This window comes from Anastrepha ludens, chromosome 6 (genome assembly GCF_028408465.1).
Source record: "Anastrepha ludens isolate Willacy chromosome 6, idAnaLude1.1, whole genome shotgun sequence".
Lineage (NCBI taxonomy): Eukaryota > Metazoa > Arthropoda > Insecta > Diptera > Tephritidae > Anastrepha > Anastrepha ludens.
Genome location: NC_071502.1, coordinates 43699205 through 43716983, shown reverse-complemented (window position 1 = coordinate 43716983; position 17779 = coordinate 43699205).

Genomic DNA, 17779 nt, shown 5'->3' with positions numbered 1-17779 from the left:
CGGATCACTGCAGTGTGTTCCAAGCAGAAGTGGCCGCAATTAAAGAAGCAGCTGACTGGCTACTTACTTGCGTAATAACTGTTTAGAAGGTAAATATTTACTCCGATAGCCAAGCGGCAATTAGGGCCCTAGGCTCTATTATGGTGCATTCGAAACTGGTCAGGGAATGCCTGGTCTCTCTCTCGATTGCATCAGAATTCTTCGATATAAAGATAATTTGGGTACCTGGTCACATTGACATTGCTGGAAACTGCGAAGCCAACGACCTGGCCAGACAAGGGACCTGTGAGGCGTTGTGACCGCGAAAGGAGAGGATCGGGATCCCCTTGACAACCTGCGCTCTACTCCTGGAAGGATGGGCTTTGTACCAACTCAGCGAGTGCTGGGTAAGTACACGAACGTGTAAGGTCGCGTTTGAGGGATATTCTGAGGATGACAAAATCTCATCTCTCAAATTTCGTGGGCATCCTCACTGCCCGCGGGGTACACATGTCGTGAGACTCGGAATTACTTCGAGTCCTTTTTGCGTCAGCTGTATGGAGGATGTGGTGGAATCATCTCAGCAGCTACTCCTTAGCTGTCCAGCTCTCGCGGGACTAAGATTTAAGCATCTTGGTTCTCACTTATTTTCTGCGCCTGCTGATATAGCAGGTCTTGATAACAAAAATCTGATGAACTTCATCAGCAGCATAAAGAGGCTAACACAATCGCAAGCTAGTCACCGTTCATAGCCCACAAACACTAAACCCTCCCTACCCCTTTCCCTTTCGTCCTATCGTCCCTTTCCTTCACCTCTTTTCCCCCTCTTGCAATGGCATCACAAAGGATGGCAACCATTACTACCTAACCTAACCTAACCTTCCCAAAAAACCGAAGTAATAATGAAATCCATACTTATACATATATATAATTGGCGCTTACACCATTTTGGTTTTGGCGAGCTCCTCCTCCTATTTGTGGTGTGCGTCTTGATGTTCTTCCACAAATGGAGGGACCTACAATTTTAAGCCGACTTCGAACAGCAGATATTTTTTTTTATGAAGAGCTTTCTGATGGCAGAAATACACTCGGAGGTTTCCCAATGCCTCCTGAGGGGCGACCCCTATTAGAAAGAACTTTCCTTCATTTTGGTGTTTCACGGAGATTCGAATCTACGTTCTCTCTCTAAATCCGAATGGTAGTCACGCACCAACTCATTCGGTTATGTCGGCCGCCGTATTACATAACTATTTATAAAACAAAACTAATTATTTTTTATTACAAAAAGAAACTTAAATTAATGTACTATGAAAATTCAGTCCACAAGTACAAAACATGTAAAAATTCAGATTGAAATAAGGAATTAAAATCAAATTTTCAACTATTTCATCGCTACTTGATAACAAGCGTGCACGTTCCTTACGGATTAGACCAAAAGGGCAATCAACGGTAGATATGTCTAATATGTGCCGTCCATCTGTCGGGTTTTATTCAAATTATTAACGGGTTCTGTTGGTTCTTTTCATTGCAACAAAGTCTGTTATTAGCGACTGTGTTTTGCTTTATCGAGTTGTTTATACAAGGTGGCGCCAAATTAATCACTTGAGCATATCAGTTTGACACTTGTGAACTAGACAACTGCAGTATACAAATAGCTAAGCAATGGAGCCCATATAGGTCGAATAAAGATGCTCATCATTCAAAATGATTTATTTCCGAATCAGTAAAAAACTGATTCGAAAACAAATTTGTGTGATTAATTTTGCGCCATCTTGAACACGACTTAAAGATTACTTTGAAATTTCAGTGCACGGTAGGACTTGGTTAGTTCTAAAAAGCACTTATTGATTCGTTTTTGAAGGATCATCTGTATGTATGTATTTTACTTAAGTTTTTTACTTAATACAGCATTATTTTTGGAATTATGTTTTGTTTAAAAAAACATTTTTGCTTTGAGATTTGTGCAAGAAGGAAAATTTCGGGCAATAAAATTTTTTAGTGAACTATGTTATTTCAAAATCGTGTAAAAAGAGAGTAGGGTGTACACATATTTGTCTTTGTATATCCTGTCGCAATCAGCAATGACTTTTACGATAAATGAGATTTTCAAAAATTTTGTCTTAGGTCCAGTTTTTCAGCGCAAGTTTAACTATGAAATATTTTTAAACTAAGTTTAGTGTTAGTTTTACTAAAATTTTAATTATAAACATCCTTTAGTCCAGTCAGTTTGCCGCTTAGATTTTTATGCTCCGGAAAAGAATACATATTTTTATCCTGAGCAAATAAAAATATTAAAATGTGAAAACCGTTGCTCACGAAAAATATTTTTTTGAGCATATTTACTCGCATCAGTCCCTTGTGCCATCCATTGCGCAGCGCCTCATTTTGTACAAAAAATGTGAAGCACAATGAATGTGGTTTTTATTTTGTAATTATTTTCCAATGTATAGTATCAGGTCAGTCCATAAGTTCGTGCGTTTTTTAAAGGTGGTTTTAAAATTAAAAAAAAAAAGATGTTTAAAGTATTTATTAATCAATAATATAATTTCCTTCATTATTTACAATGGTTTCCCAACGTTTGGGCAAATTTTTAATTGTTTGTCCTTGGAGCCAAAATACGCTTCGATATCCCTTTTTATAGCTTCTTTTGAGTAGTAGTTCTTGTTGCTCATATGGGATTGAAGTCCACGGAAAAGGTGATAATCACAAGGTGCCATATCCGGAGAGTATGGTGGATGCGGCATTAGCTCCCATCCGAAAAAAATACAAAATATGCTTCTTATACGCGTTCGAAGATTCCATTTTATTTTTTAACAACACGTGCTTCTATCCGCGATTAAAATTACTTGTTGAATGCACAATATGTACCTATATCAAAGAAAATATAAATAGTTCCGTTATATTCCGCGAATAATTTTTTGTATGCAAAAATCGTACAAAAGTGAAATTGTAGGTAAAATACGCACGAATTTATGGACTGACCTGATTTGATTTACATATTTTCTATCAATATATAGGCTTCTCTTACTTTTCCGTTTTTATTGCTAAAATAATTTTTTTTTTTATGTTGAGTCAAATTGAAATATTTTGTGCAGGGACTAATGCGTATCCATGATTCAATAATAAAAGGTTGTGTAAATTTTGACATTTGATTTCTCGGATACTACCATACTTAATCCATTGATGAGATTTAAGGGAAAAAGAAGCATAAACTTATCAGCTTTTTGAAAAGGGTTAATTACTTTTCCAGATGAGGCATCACTAGACTGGCTTTTACGCCTGGTTTCAATGTAGTGCCGGCTGCTTTTACCCAATCTGTTCTTTTCATTTTGCCTTTTGGGACATGAACAAACCTAACGCACTATTTTGCCCAGATTTTGTAGCACAACAAAAAAAGAATTGCCCGCTAACTTTTTTAGTAAAAGTTTTCATTTTCGACAGCATAGATAACTTTTTCTTTAGAATTTGTCCTGAAATAAAAAGTAGCGTTTCCAAGATTACATCAGATGGCGGACACAGGGTGAAAATTAGACATCACTTTTAATTATTGCTTCATAATGAGTATCAAAATTGTTGAATTAAATTCCGCTTTAATTAAAAGCCGACCGATTAGTTTCACAGTTTATTAGCTACTCAATTCAAAAGTACAAAGTATATACATATTTACATATAGGAAGTATTCTAAGTTCGAAAGTCGAAAATGTATAAGTGATGCCATACTTTCTTGTGTAATTTTAACAAAAATACTATTTTTTTTTGTAACGCCTAATTAATTTTTTCATTTCATTGGAATTAAAAAATAAAATACCTGCTTTTTTGTTAAAGTTAGCTTTCCCCAGAAGGTGTTTTAACATACGACTATGGCTACAGGCCACTGTTTCAAGAGCATTTAAATTAAAATCGAGTGAAAATTATTACTATTGTGGAAATAAAAAAATCAATAAGCAATTTTTATTTTTTAATTTAAATCAAGGCGCATTTATTAAAGGTGGTAGTTCTAGGGCAACAACAATGTTTTGTGCGTTTGATTGTCAAACAAAAGTATTGGCAAAGTAGAAAACAAAAACTGAATCCGCCTTGTTTCCTTCTGGGCTGACAGCCACATGAACACGGCGAAAGAAAAAAAATCAGCTGACTTACCCATTCCACCTTTAATAGATTCGCCTTGACTTAAATATAAAATTCATACAATAATCAGTAGTGTTGAGCAATGAAGAAAAAGTCAAGAAGCAAGCAATGAAATCAAATGTATTTTAAATTGTTTTGAAATATAAACATGAACAAACATTTATTTTCATTGAGCAAACAAATAAAAGATTCAGTTAAACACTTATTATTTCTGAACGAAGAATAATGTTCAATAATTATTATGTTTTTGAGCACAGAGCGCATAAATAAAATATTTGAAAACAATCGATATTGTTGATCGAACGATTTTTTATCATCAAATAATGATTAAATTTTGCTTTTTCTAACTTAATTAGCGTTTATCCTTTATTGGCTGAGCTCCTCCTTCAATGTTCCACAAATGGAGGGACCTACAGTTTTTGCCGGAGATGGTTTTTTAAAGGAAGCTTTTCCATGGCAGAAAAACACTCAGAAGTTTTCCATTGCGTGCTATGAGGCGATCACTTTTAGAAAAACCTTTTTCTATAATTTAGTATTTCATGCCCACAGTGATCTCTCAACCCTGTCTCTACCCGCGCTCTCTACGTACTCATGCACAAAACCATTCGTCTACTGCGACTTAGTTGCGTATAATAATTTCCCTAATTGATTTAATTTACGATGGAAGCTGACGCCAGAGTGCGAAAAATCATTGCCGTTTTATCTTGTATACTTTCGCTCGAAAGGTGTCATATAGTGAGAGGCATGAAGGACATGATAAGTGGTGGCATGACGGGCAACCATTTGGAAGGAACGCTGCGCGATTGGCGATCCTTAACTGAATATCAATGAATACGTATCGTTTCGGTAGTGTAGATCATCCGACTGTCATGAGAACTCACATTTTGTTATAGCTGTTCTAAGATCATATGAAAACAAAAAAATCAAAAAATTATTAGGGCATATTGCTGGTCTGATGATGTTCGGCTACTGAATATACATATATATGTACATACAAGTCACGCTGAAAAGATTTTAAAATCTATATATCTATCTATCATCCTTGCCCTATGGCATGGCAGCCGAAGTTGCTCTCACAATTTTATTTTGCAACATGGCTGATGGCCAAACCTGGTAATCTATCATCCTTGCATGCAAGTAAATCATGTGACTTAAATACCAGAGTTCATTTTTTCGCATCGTTCCGTTTATTATTATTATCGATATGCTAGTCTTTTATGTTTGATGAAGGCATTCTCGTACCCCTCCCTTTTTGGGGACCACAGGATCACTGCACGCTTCGTTTTAGCGCTCACTTTGTTGGTATATAATCATAATTAATATAAGTTGAATTGCTTTTTAAAAAAAATTGTGCCAATTTTACTTCGCCTTGACACCGAGTGACTAACACCTCACAATTTTAGCTTGCATTTTGGTTTCATTTTCACCTATTGGCTTTTTGTTGCTGCTCCGTTGAACACGCTTTCCTTTGTCATTTCGTTTTGTGTATTTTTGATTATTATGAAAAAAAGAAATAAATTTTTAAATCGATAAAGATATTAAGTCGGTTGCGTTGATTATGCAATATAATGTTTGCCAAGCATAAAGGCAAATAAACAAATAATGATAATGGACTTAACGAAAAATGCAAAATAATTTTTAAGAAAGTTTGTTTTTCAATCGCCTAGTAACAAAACATATGTACAAGTGCATATATACAAATAAATAACTATTTTAAAATTAATTAGGGTTAGCCTGTTCGCTCAACAACGATATCACTAGACCCAACACTGGTTGGTTTCTGGTGTTGCCTAGAGATTTTAGGAAGGCTTTTCATTGCAATCATAAAGCACTTTTCTTTAGTTTTAGTAATCCACTGGTTCGCAAAACGCGGAGTTAAGGCCGCTAGGTCGGCATCTGCAGAATGCGCAAAGAGAACTCCAGGGACCAGGTTACCCGTGTTACATGTTATGCATTAGAGTATGTATGCATGTGTAATTGGCGCGTACACCCTTTTTGGGTGTTTGGCCGAGCTCCTCCTCCTATTTGTGATGTGCGTCTTGATGTTGTTCCACAAATGGAGGGACCTACAGCATTAGAATAACATTGATAATTAGGAGAAATGTTTTCGATGGCCAAAAAAATTTGACTCTTATTTCTTTTTTGAAAAAAAAGTTATTAAATTCAAAACAAGCAGATGATATATTAATAATGGCAAAAACTATAAATGAGCTGCAGGCTGCGTTCAAAAAGCTAGAGGGCAAGAATATATCTAGCTGGACTGATAATCAGTGCAAAAAAAACAAAATTTATTGTCAGATCAAGATCAAACATTGTATGCAATGATCTGGAATGTGGGGCATACACATTCCAAAGTGTAAATGAGTTCACCTACTTGGGCATTACATTATCAACCAACCAAGGCATGTCGATATCTATCAATGACAGAATACGTGCAGCCAACAAAGTATGTAATGCTAATCTAAAATTGCTCAGATTTAAAATATTATCGCATCAGCAAAAATAAAGAATGTATAAAGTACTGATACGACCTGTCCTTACATATGGCTGTGAACTATGAACGCTGAAAGCTAACAAGACAAAAGAGGTAATGTGATTTGAAAGAAGAGTACTCCGAAAGATCTATGGTCCGCTTATACTGACAGATGGCACTTATCAGATTAGACACAATGCCGAACTGGAAGACATAGTTAAGAAAGAAACTATAATAAGATATATTATATTAAGTCTCAACGATTTAGATAGCTGGGACATGTGGCTAGAATGCCAAGGGAACGATCAGCGAGAAAGGCATTAATCTTCGCCCAATTGGAGAGAGAAAAAGGGAATGCGCGAGGAAAAGGTGGCTAGAAGATGTGGAAACTGATAATAGGATATTGCGCGTGCAATGTTGGAGCGAAGTGGCTATAAATCGAGATCGATGGCCAGAAGCTGTGATGGAAGAAATAGTTCACCAAGGACTGTGACGCTAAGAAGAAGAAGAAGAAATTCAAAATAACATGTAAAAAAAGAGATAAATACAATATTGAAATTTTTTAAATTTTACTGGTTTTCAAATAAATTTTTTTTTCTTTTTAATAAAGCATAGAGTATCTTAGGTATCCAGAGTACCTTAAAAATTACCCTGTTACCAGTCATGCATTAAGATGTCCCGAAAAAATTGTTTTTGTTGTTGTTTTTGTTTGATGCTACTCCCTAAATTTGTGCTATGGCAAAACTAATTTAACTGCTATTTTTTATTTATTTTCTATATTTTTTTTGGTGAAGAAATGAAAAAGTTATTAAATTAAAAACAACGTGATGTTTTATCTTTATAATTAGAATTCCTAGGTCAAAAAATAAAAAAACGAGATAAGTATAAAAATATAAAATTTTATAAATTTAGGATTATTAATTTTAATTTTTCAAATTAATATTTTTTTTTTTTTTTTGTAATAAAGCCTTTTTGAAATTGACAGAGGAGAGTAGAGCTGTTAACAATTTTTAGCAATCACAAAGGGCGAATTTGATTTTTTCGTCCAAATGTGGCAACTATTCAAGGGGTTCGGGGTGGTTAGAGGCTCGAAAAAGTGATGATTTTCAATATTTTTTTTTTTTGCTAGTGAATTGCTTTATTTTACAAAAATAAAAACATAGCATTAATATATCATTTTACACACAAAATAGTAGTTGTAAAAGTTATCGCTATTTGTGTGGAGCCCGTTTCTCCAGAAGTCCCTTGCGGTGATCATCACAAGTCCTTGGAGATTTAGCTAAAGTCAATCGGACAAGAGAAACTAGTTTTATTAATAGATAATCTTGTGCCTGATCGAAGTTTTTTCGAAATTAACAATATGGCGGCCTTAGGAAATATTTTTCAGATTTTCGAGAAAAACCCCAACAATTAATTGTTTAAACAAAAACGAAATTTTTGAAAAAAAAAAATCCTTCGATCAGGCACGAATTTTTTATGTTTTTCAAAAGCAGTAATTTTATTAAAATCGGCCGCCGTAGCCGAATGGGTTGGGGCGTGACTACCATTCGGAAATCACAGAGAGAACGTAGGTTCGAATCTCGGTGAAACACCGAAAATTAAGAAAAACATTTTTCCAATAGCGGTCGCCCCCCGGCAGGCAATGGCAACCCTCCGAGTGTATTTCTGCCATGAAAAAGCTCCTTATAAAAATATGTGCCGTTCGGAGTCGGCTTGAAACTGTAAGTCCCTCCATTTGTGGAACAACATCAAGACGCACGCCACAATTATTTTTTTTTTTTTTTATAAGCGATTTTTAAGTTACAATGATCACCAATTCAAAAATTATAGTTTTAAGTAAAACACATTTAAAGTTTTCCTATCGACTCCGGAGCGCCCGAGCGCCCTTAGTTAATTGTTAAATAACTCGAGTATTTGTTGGAATCACTTCAAATTTTCACACAATATTTTAAAGATATTGTACTTTAAGAAAATGAAAGAAAAAATGTAAAAAACAACCCCTTAACCAATCTACGGAAAAGTGAATTTTCACATGGGAATGGTAGTTTTCAAACCGTTATAAGCGCGAGTTGAGGTAAGACTTTGCAATGGGGCACAACGACCGCAACACTCGATTCTACGTTACCGGAACGACCTGGATGTATGTATATCCGGCCAAGAACTGTCATTTTATCAGCACTCCGCAAACATTTATGGGGAATGTTTATACTATTACAACATTTGGAACTTTTAAATATTTGAATATATTCTAAATTCTTACTTATTACTCGTTTGCGTCATAACTCAAAAAATCAGAAACTCTAGAAAAACGGATAAATAAATGTTTTAAATTTACTATGCCTCCCTAAGTAAAAGTAAAGATACATTTTCATGTAATGAGATACTGTTAATAGATATCGCCATGCACATTCTTCTTCACTGGCGGTCGCATTTTACAAAGGGCGCCAGTCATTTCTTTCTCATGCAAACTTTCGCCATTTGGACACATCAAGTGAAGCTAAGTCTTCTCCACCTGAATACTTTCAGAGCTGAGGTCGTGTGCATCTATATTTGTATTCGAAAGGCGTGGCCTAACCAACGGAGCTTCAGGATCTTTATTCCCTGTACTACAAGTATGTATCTGTCACCATTAAGCTCATACAGCTCATTGTTATATCGCCTGCGCAACTCACCGTCGCCAACGTTCAAAGATCCAAAACTCTTCCGCAGAATCTTCTCCCCAAACTCTCCAAGGAACACTCCATCGGATGTATTCATCGTCAAAGCTTCTGCACCATACAATAAGACAGACGTGATGAGACACTTATAAAGTTTTGTTGTCGAGAGAGGACTTTACTACTCAATTGCAAACTTAGTTCAAAGTACCACTTGTTAGGAAAAGAGATTCGTCATTGGATTTCAAGACTGATATAAATATTAGTGCTCATATCTGGTTCCTAAATAAACTACTTATATCAGTACTTCAAAATCAAAACTGTCAAGAGTGATGTGGATGTCGATACGCAAGTTCACCGACTACTTATTTGATGACAAGACCTAGCCGCGCGATTGTTAAGGCGGATGACATCAAATATGCTCTTATGATATGTTATATGGTGCCTAGGCAAATGAGTTATGCACCTTGCACAATCTTTTCCATCATTACGTTAAAGAAGGCTGACAACAGAGAGTCGCCCTATCTGAAACCTCGTTTGGTATTAAATATCGACGATACCAAACAACGAATCTGCTGGTATTGCTCAACGCCATTTTGTACAGCCGTCTTAGTTACGCTGAGATACCAAATTCAGACATCGCGGCATAAAGGCAACTCCTTTTCTTGCCGTCAAAAACGGCTTTAAAATATAATATATGAAAAGATGGAATGATTCGATTCGCTTTTCATGGGTCTCTTGTCCAAACATTTTTATACTTATACTTATCTAAACAATTTTCTTTTGTGGTTATGAAGCTTCCAGCTAAGCTTTAATACTGTATTTTATATCTATGTACTTCATTTAAGCTACTAGGTTTTTTTTTCAATAAGTTTTGCGGTTCGATAAGAAAGGGCATTGCTACTAGCCTAAATTTGTTTTATTATGTTGGTATGCTCTACATATGATTGTATGAGAAGTTTAGTAACGACGTGTCACAGTATTTTCTACAGTGGAAAAAATTAAGCATCGCGCAGTGATTGAATTTTTATTTTTGGAAGGTTTAAAGCAAAGGAAATTTATGAACGAATGTCGAAAGGCATAAGAATTTTCTGCCATTAGTTAGTACAGAAGAAAGTTGGGTTGTTGAATTTAAACGTGGTCGTATATGCCTCTAAACGATCCACGTCAAAGACATCTAAAAACAGCAACAACACCAGAAATCGTAGAAAAAATACAAGAAATCGTATTGTAAAATCGTCGACTCACTGAAAGAGAGTTAGTAGAATCCGGAAGGATGAAGTAGATTTTGTGCATCGATTCGTCATTATGGATGACTCTTGGGTCTATCACCATAATCCTAAATCAAAACAAGAGACTAAAAAGTGGTGTAAACCTGGTTCTTTGGCTCCGAAAGAGTTCGTGTCCAGAAATCGACCAAAAAGGTGTTAGCATCAGTTTTTTCGAAATCCAAAAGGAGTATTGTTTGTGGTAAAACTGGTAATTTTTATTTGTAAACTAGTAAAACAGTACATACTGAATATTATTGTAACCTCTTAGACAAGCTGAAAGAAAAAAATTTGTGAAAAAATTGTCCCAGGTTACAAAAAAAAACAACATTATTTTTTATCAAGAGAATGCACCGTGTCACAAGAGGAATTTGACAATGGCTAAAATCCATCGGGTGGTTTAGAGCTCGAAAACTTAAGGTATTTTTAGAAATTTTTTAGGAATAAAAAAAAATGAAAAATATATTTAAATTTTTTAGTTTTCTTATTTAACTTCTTTTAAATACAGGGTGGGCCAAATAAGACCTACTAATGTTAAGCACAAATAACTTTTTTATTTTTTGACATATTTATTTTTCTCTTTTTGTAGGTTATAATTGAACTGTTGGAAATTTATTATGGAACCACAAACAACGACTACAATACGCTATTCGTTTTACACAATTAGCCACGCATACTGCTAGGTCTTATTTGGCCCACCCTGTACAAAACTGAAAAAAAATTGAATTTTAAAAATTAAAAAAAAATTGTGCTGAAGTTAACCCTTCCGAATAATTGGACCTGGATGATGTTGTCCATTTGGGCTCTTCTATTTGTCTGAAACACAAACACCAAAGAAATTATTAATCAGTATGACTGTAGGAATGTCCCGTAATATAATAAAAAAAAATTCACAAAATGGCGCGGTTTTGTATTTGACACTCTAAAAATCGGTTTTTTCAGTATTTTAATAATAAAAAAATACGAAATAATTGAAATAGTAATAAATACGATTCTAGTACGGGCGATAGCCATTGATGTTTTGAACAATATATTAAAATTTCAGACGATTCGGTTGAATAGTTGCTTTTTTTTTTTTGACTACACCAGGCCGAAAAAAGTAGTTTTGAGTTAATTGAGTTTAAAGTTTTGAGAGTGGCCGCGCGACGGATCTGACTCTATCTGCTAAAGCGGCTGTAGAATCGAAAATACTATGAATATCCATCTAAAAATTTGGCAATGTATTCTTAAAGGCCTATACTTTCGAAATATCAAAAAAGAAAAAAAATCAATTTTTTGAAAATTCTAGACCACTGGGTTAAGGGGTCCCAGGGGTTCTTAAAGGCCTATACTTTCGAAATATCAAAAAGGAAAAAAAATCGATTTTTTGCAAATTCTAGACCACTGGGACCCCTTAAAGTGGGAATTTGGTCGAACATCTAGCGTATTTACCAGATTTGGCGACTTCTATCTTGTTTCAGCGCTAAAAAAAATGTATGCGTGGAAAGCGTGTTTCATCAAAATAACAGCTGTGGAAGACTATCAGACTCTCACTCATTGGAACAAGTGTATTTTAAACTATAAAATTGTATTTTTATTATCAAACCGCAAATATTACTCTATATTATTAGTATAAGTTACAAATAGCACTACTTTTTCGCTGAATCATGGTCATACATGGTTTCCTCTAATGTAATTACTAGATTCGTTGCATCTGAGTCTTCTACTAGTAGAGTAAGGCAATCAACAGATACGGTTTTCGCGTGCGCTAATCCTGTTCTTAGAAAATATTCGGGTATTTCCAAGCTGAATCGAAATAAATGATACACAAGAGACCTCATTATTAAAGTTTCCTGTGTGCAATCTGTCCTAACATAATGAAAGGTGCACCCGAGATTATATTGACATCATCTTCCTTGAAATGAGATTTCTTTAGCCCCTTTTGCGCGCATACATATATTGTATGTAACTAACGTACGCCTCTTTCGCGATGCTCAATCATGAAAATGAATCACATAGGAAGTACATATGTTTGCACGTAATAAATATGATGATTTTTAAGAAGTCAAATTTTTAAGTGTGCCACTGTATGTAGTACTAACGAACTCATCCGTTCCATGCCTCTTAGCTACTCTAATTTAAATTGTCATATGCTTGCATATGTCAGGGTGGTCCAAATAAACGAATGTTTTTCTATCGTAAATTAGTTTTTTACTTACCACTTGTTTCCCCTCAAAATCGTGACCTCCACGGAGAATAATTTTTTTTTTTGTCTTTGAAAATGGGTGCACTTTTGCTTAAGCAGTGCATTTAATAGCCTAGACAGACGGCGGGGTTAATCGGAATTAACGACAACTAATGCGGATTGACAACTAGATTTAATTCTCATAATTTAAGTGGATTCGGGTAATTTTCGATGGCAACATTGCCGAAAAATGACAGTTAATATCTATTGTGAATGAAAAATAATGAAACTTTTAAAGAATGTAATGCTAGTTTGCGGTAACACATTCTGTATTGCGCAGCAGTTTGAGAAATAGCAATTTAAGGTGGTTTTACACCTACAAAATGGCGGCATTTTTTCGTCAAAAATCACTTTTTACTTCAAACGACTACCAAATGGCTGAAAATGAAAATAAATCGTCAAAATAAACGTTGGGGGGAAGTTTAACTCATACTTTAACTAAATTATTCAATTTTTTTGATTTCAGATGATTCTACGCTGAGATATGCTGACTACTGCAAAATGTATTTTTGAAAAGACGTCTACGTAAATGTGCTCTCATTCGCTCATTTTGCAATATTTTTACATGAAAATTTTATCAAATATTCTTGAAATGTTACTTTATAATATGCAACAACTTTTAATAAACTGACTTGAACCGTTTCGCTACAATAAATTCATGAAAAAAGTGTTTTTTTGTAGCGTTTATCCCTTACCCCCCCCTTAAGATTTTTTTAATAATTTATTCTAATTAATTTTTTTAATTTAATTTAATAAATATTTTTTAGTATCAGGGCAGCTAATACCTGTATTTGTCGTATAAGATCCATCTTTTACTGACAAAACTATCCAATGAACAAATCAGCTGTTCACTAATCCGCGTAACAACCGTCTGTCACACTATAATATTAATCAGAATTAACTGCGCTGTAATCCCGATTAACGCCGCCGCATCTGTCTGGGCTGTAATGAAAAGAAGTTTTGGTACAGGTATATTTTCATCTTGGTAGCTACGTTGACAAAAGAAATTGATTGTCGCCTTTGAGGATCGGAAAACCCGTACATGATTGTCGAACAGTCAATGCATCTGTGGAGTGTGTCAGTATATAGAGGCATGAAACTATGGTTTTCAACTTGGTTCATCTTTTGTTACCGCAGGATTGTAAACCGTGTCATACAGATCGTTTCGTGCGCTAATTTCGGTAATCTTATCCATAATGCACTCAGGTACAATAAAATATATGTGCGTTGGTTTATTTAATATCTGTTATTTTTTTATAAACGTTTAGCTCATTATACAACAAAAACCATATACTAGGTTCACAGCGTTTTTATATTTCATTTATTTTATAACGATTTGTTTGCTGTTTGGCAAAGGGTAAGTATTCATTCGATAGAACTCTTTCTGCTCTACAAAACTATGTTAAGTTTTAAGGCTTAGCAATGGAATACCCAAGAGGCAAAAATCAAAATTTTCGACATTTGCTCTTCTTTGTTGTTGGTCAGCCAAGGTCAAAAAGCTACCAAAGCAGTCCAGGACATTTGCCACGTGTATGGAGAAAGTGTCATAGACGAGTCTGCAGCACGGAAATGGTTTGCAAAGTTCAAAAATGGCGACTTTGACGTCGATGACACGTCCCACAGCAGAAGGCCTTCTGAATTCGATGAAGAAAGTCTCAAATCACTTTTGAAGGAGAACGGTCGCCAAACCAGTCGTAAATCGGGAGCTCTCCAATGCCCAACTACATCGCGTGGATGAGACTATTCTGCGATGAGACTGCGACTGAAAATATCTGATCGACATGTTCAAACCACACTTCTTCCCGACAACGCCAGATCCCATGTTGCACAAGACGTCAAAGCCGCACTCCAAGAGCTCGAATGGGAGGTCCTTCAGCCTCCGCCTTATTCTCGAGACCTTGTACCGACCGATTACCATATTTTCCGCTCCCTGTGAAACCATATGAAGAGCGTTACTTTCGATAACAAAGAAGCCTCAAAAACTGGCTCAACAACTTCTTTGACACCAAACCAGGCGATTTTTGTCCGAACATCAACAAATTGGACGAGAGGTGGGAAGAGCTTGGTAAACAGAAACGGCGAATATATAATTAATTAACTATTGATATAATTATTGTTTTTTGTTTAAATAAAAGTCTTCGGAAAAAACGCTACGAACTTATTTCTCAACCTAATACATCGTTTTTTCAAACTCTCTCAAAAAAATAATGAAAATTGTGCAATTTTTTCCAAAATTTTAAACTTTATAATGAGAATTTTTAGAATAATTTTTCGTATGAAATTCTGTTGCCCATTAAATTTTTAGATAATAATACGAGTCACCGTCAATCTGTTATTGCGATGAATTGTCTGCCACAAAGCATTACTGCAAGCTTAGCCGACATAGTCGTATGAAGGAAACCGTGTTCCATAAATAATAAGATTTTAGATTTTGTTTATTTTATGATTATATTTTTCAGTGGACTTAGAAGCAAGAATGAAGAATCTTTTAGTGTGCGCATACTATTAATGTTTATTAGCAATGTGATCCAGGTGCTACAAACTTAATGCTCCAAGAACTTAAAAGAAATGCCTTACATTAAAGTTTTATTTACTCAAATTTAAAGCCACATCAATTCTTTTAAAGCAATAAAAGTTTAGGGAATTGAATTCCTAGTTCTCAGGACTTACGGTTCTCTGTTGCGTTTATTTCGCCAGATTACACTCTTTAGGTGTTTGGCCTCGTCCTATTTGTGGTGCGCGTCTTGATGTTGTTTCACAAATGGAGGGGGCCGTTACCTGCCGAGGAGCGACCGCTATTAGAAAAAACTTTTTCTTCATTTTGGTGTCTCACCGAGACTCGAACCTATGCTCTCTGAATACCAAATGGTAGTCACGCACCAACCCATTCGGCTACGGCGGTCGCCAGATTATTAGATTAGATAAAAATAGATCACCTGATGGTCGTGGAGGTGCATTGCAGTGTCCAGGTAAGATTCCCCAATCTTATTCCTATATGTCCTTAAACCTTGCCGAACTTCTGCCGAATCGAATCAGCCCTTCCGATAACTCTTAAGTGCATTCTTCGAAGTGTAATGCATTCGAACAGGAAATGCTATAGGCGCAGCAAAAAAATGATCCGAACCTGGCTATCAGATGAGTAAGTATAAGTACATATGTATATTACTAGTAAGCCATATATTCATTTCTGAGAGCTTCAAGGGTATGCTAAAGCTTAGACCACCTGCTACTCGTATTAGTAGCTACTCTATGTAGCTTCTCTTCGAGTTGTGAAAACCAGAAACCCAGAGAGACTTGTATGCTTTGTCTCAGTTTCTAAGTTCTGTGTTATGCCCTTTGTTCAGTATTGATTCACACTGAGCTGTCTAAGCAACCCAAGAGCTTTGATCCCAGCCTAACTATCCAGAAAGAAGGTGAGTTTCGAAGCAGCGTTTCTATTATGTTTGCCGGCTTTTCCGCCATGTTAATTGCCTTATCTCGGCTTGAAAAGCATTGCACAAGTCTGGAAACATCTAAACTTCACTCAATGAGAGTTGCTGGGAAGGGCGCCTTAATCTATTCCACTAATCATTTTTGAACCGCTTGTGAGGCTTTCAATTTGTCTTTTTTTTTTTTTGCTTTCATGAGATTCCATGTGAAATTGATGCGAATTTGTTTTTATGATTGTAACTGGAAATATTTATAATAGGTGTTGCAATTAATGTATTCTTTAGTTTGCTATTTAGTTTCGCATATTTCGTGCCTACTAGGTTGTTCAATAAGTTTTGCGGTTCGATAAGAAAAACACAATTTTATGGTGATTATTCACTATGGTCTTCCTGAACATCAATACACTTGTTCCAATGAGATTCCAATTTTTGAACTCCATTCCTGAAGTGAGAATATGGAAGGGCTGCAAAATACGCTTCCACAGCTATTATGACCACATCATTTGATGAAAAATGCTTTATACGCATGCATTTTTTTAGCTCTGGAAACAGATGGAAGTCAATTCTGGTGAATACGGTGGATGTTTCACCAGTTCGAAGTTTATTTAATGGTTTTTAGATATTATCAAAATGCTCTTGAGTCATGGTGCATTGTCCTGATGAAAATGAGTTAATATATTTTCTTTTGAAAGCTGGGTATTTCACGATTTTCTTCCTTCACCTGGCCTATCAAACCACAGTAATATTCACAATTTATTGTTTTACCAGTTTGCAAGTAATCCACCAACAAAACTCCTTTCGCATTCCAAAAAAGGTATGCTAAAACCTTCTTGGTTCATTTCTGGACACGAACTCGTATCAGAGTCGAAGATCCAGTTTCACACAACCCTTTAGCCTCTTGTTTTGATTTAGGATTATGGTGATAGACCCAAGAGTCATCCATAATGATGAATTGACGCTCAAAATCCACTTTATCCTTGCGAAAACGCTCTAAATGTTGATGAGAAAGTGTGCTTTTGTTCCATTGTTTGCGAATACGGCATCCATTGTGCACACAGCTTTCTGAAACCTAATACTACAGTCAAAATATTGTTTACACTGCCCAATGAGATGCCACGGGCTTCTACTAAATCTCTTTCGACGATTTTACAATACGATTTCTTGTATTTTTCTACGATTTCTGGTGTTGTTGCTGTTTTTGATTGTCTTCAAGGTTTGTACGACCACTTTTAAATTCAACAACTCAACTTTCTACTATACTAATTGATGGCGAAAAGTGCTTATACACTTTCAACATTCGTTCATAAATTTTCTTTGCTTTAACCTTCAAAAAATAATACTGGATACTGGATTTCTTCCCTTGTAGAAAATATACTTGCAGTACTAACTATAACTCGTCGATACTAAATGGCTTGTAAACAAATAATGAAGTGACAGGTTTAAATCAAAATTCTATACGTTCACATGAAGAGTGTACCTATCGAACCGCAAAACTTATTGAACCACCCAGTATCCCCTCTGGCATCGTGCTTCATGGATTCGCTATCCCTGATATTGTGTTCATGTACGAGTATAGCAGTTAATTTCCGTGAAGAAAAATGCAAGTGTCTGTAATGTAATTAGAG